The sequence below is a fragment of the Taudactylus pleione genome, unplaced genomic scaffold (assembly GCF_031769625.1).
Source record: "Taudactylus pleione unplaced genomic scaffold, aTauple2 ptg000179l, whole genome shotgun sequence".
Classification (NCBI taxonomy): domain Eukaryota; kingdom Metazoa; phylum Chordata; class Amphibia; order Anura; family Myobatrachidae; genus Taudactylus; species Taudactylus pleione.
Window position 1 is genome coordinate 34,524,007 of NW_028284581.1, and position 3,004 is coordinate 34,527,010.

At 34.8% G+C, this 3,004-nt stretch overlaps 1 pseudogene; it reads right to left on the bottom strand.

Annotated features, from left to right (window-relative positions):
- Positions 1–2,332: 2,332 nt before the first annotated feature.
- LOC148519992 (5S ribosomal RNA) lies at positions 2,333–2,451 on the bottom strand (annotated as a pseudogene).
- Positions 2,452–3,004: the final 553 nt, after the last annotated feature.

Below are 3,004 nucleotides of genomic sequence, written 5' to 3' on the forward strand. Positions count from 1 at the left end.
AAAATAAGTCCTTTTAAGTATTTTTAACAGTCCTGAATGCGTTTCTCTTTCATGGAAGTTTCTTCTGTACAATTGCACCCTTTATACCATGACATTTTAGAGGTCATCTGTTGGGGTAGATGCAGAAAAAACTCATATAATTAAGGAAAATAAGGAATGGTGACATCTACAAGAAGGATCATTCTTTTCTATAATCATTTATATAAATTACAATAATTTTTAGAGGTTACAAGAATCTGCAATATCTGCCATATTATTAAAATAAAAAAATAGTTTTCTGTCAGATATTTAATGCATCTTTCCCATCCCAGAAAGTCTTTGACCCAAATGAAGATGGACTTTATAGCAGTTCTACCAGGTTTTGAAATTCTTTTCTGTCATTCAGATCACAATTTTTTTAATATCTCTGGAAACCCTTCTTATTTTTCTGTCTTGAAGATTTTTGCATCAATGAGATTTTGTTTCTATGGGGAATTGTCTCAGGCAGTAAGCTGGAAGCTTTGGTCTAGATCTGAGAGCTTATATCTAGAAACTGTATAGTAGGCAACTCATAGCATAAATAATGACATTTACCTAAAAGGGACATAAAAATGTACATACCCTTGATTAAATTGCAAGATTTTCAGAAGTAAAGTGTGATGCACTATACTGTACAGATAATCAAACATTTGTATATATATATATATATATATATATATATATCAATCCAGCGACAGGCGTCTCACAAAAAGTGCACGTGCAAAGTTTAAATAAACATGAGTGAAATATATATGCAATATATAAAAATGTGTTCAAAAATTAAGACAAAGATACTAATAATAATTAATATATAAATAAATAACAGATACAGATTGTAATAGAATACATGAAATACCAGGGGATAAAAAATACCGACCTGTGGCTTTATCTCTGGATACTAGAGTTACTATAAATAAAGTGCAGATAGTGCTTAATTAATTTTAAAAAAAACATATGTTTAAAAATTAATGCAAATAGCAGCAAGAGGTACATTAGTTAATTCATGTCTAAATGTACAACCAATTTCAACATAAAAGAGAATGATCATAAAATATAGTGAAATATGGAGACTAGACACAAAAAGGTTTTTAACTAAAAATGACCAGAAGTTTAAAATAGCTTATCTTGATAGCTCATTCTAGGCAAGAGTTCAGCTTTTCCAACGTGTTTCATCCATTGGGACTTTTCAAGGGATACTAGCTGTCACAAAGGAACTCATATGTATACTGGACTTAACTGGACTCATTATGCATTGTTAAGTAAAACAATGACATCACTTCTGGTGATCATGGTGCAAGGTTACCATGGCACCCTTAAAGGAACCCTATAAGTTCATCACCAAACTATATTATAAACCAGTGATCTGGTAACTTGCATACATTTGAAAAAACTTCATTGCGAATGTTTGTAGTAATTGATTACATATCCATCCAACGGTGCTTCTATGCCTCCGGCAGATGACTTCCGCCCTCTTTTAAAAACAGCTTCCACCCTCATCATAGTAAGATCCACTTCTGTTTGCTCTGTGTAATGCCGTCCTCTCTTGATGACCACGTGGTGCCCGGCAGGTGACTTCTGCCTTCCTCGTGGGGACTCCAGCACTTAGATCTCACTCCGCTTGCTCCACGCGGCTTCCACCCTTACTTTATTCACATAGTATCCGGCAGGTGGGTGAGCTTCCACCCAACTTGTGATGTAATCGAGTGTCTTCAAGGGGATACCACTCGCTGCAGTGCAAACCCATCTGCCTAGAAGGAGCCAATTACACATATTTAGTAGATGTCAGTGCTCATGAGGTTGCGACCACCATACTTGAATAGGTTATTTCTTGCCCATATTACGTTAAAAAATTTATATATATACAAAAACTGGTATCGAGTTCAATGAATTTATAATGGAACTATAGATGAAGGGGGCGGGGTTCAGACGGTCATGAGCATATACAAACAGATATAGATAGTAACCAAAATAAATAAATATTAGATAATAAATAGTATCGATTACAGCTTTTACAGATTATTTTAATATAGATATATATAGCTCCACTAGTCATAGTATAACATTAACTAGGATAAAATAGTGAGTGTATAACACTAAAAGGTTGATACTTAAAAATAATGATGATGAAAAAATGAGTAAATAAATTGAATTAAAAAAATGGAAAAGATGCTTAAAACAGTATTCAAAAAATGGATGATAGATAACAACAATGGAGATCTTGACTGGAACCAAACAATGTCTTCTTGGATTTCATGTTCTTCCAAGGATCGAGAGGAATTACCGTATATGCCCTTAACTACATATGTTTGTATGGACACTACAACACTTGGTATTCCCAAGAGGTCTCCCAACCAAGTACTGGCCAGGCCCACATATGCTTAGCTTCCAAGATTGGACGAGATTGGGCATATACACACTGGTGTGGTTGTAGGTCACTTATTACACATATCCCTGCCAACTCATCCTTTACAACAATGGAGCAATTTCATAGCTCTCATTAAATCCTCTTGGTGCCATAGTGTTGAGTTAAAAAATCCAGAACATTTCTCTTCTTGAAAGTTTTTTTTCCCAGATCTCCCACTCTTTCTCCCAATGTCACGTGTTCTATCACTTTGAAAGTAATGTCCTCAGGGTTTGAGTTGTGTTGAGCTGAAAAATGCTTCGATACCGCATGCCCTTCAATTTTATTGTTAATGTGGCAGACATGTTCCTGAATCCTCAGTTTCAATGGTCTCTTGGTCTTGCCTACATATTTAAGTCCGCATTTGCACTCCAAAAGATAGATTGTGGATGTGGTATTACAATTCATATAGTTTTTTATTTTATATTCCTTTGAGTTATCAAAGTTGCAGAAGATTTTCCTACGTGGACGAATGAATTTGCAAACATTGCAGTGTCCACACTTAAAACAACCTAGACATCTCGGTAGAATCTCATTATTCCTGGATATCTCATCCTTAATCATACTTGTTGCAAGTAGGTCCTT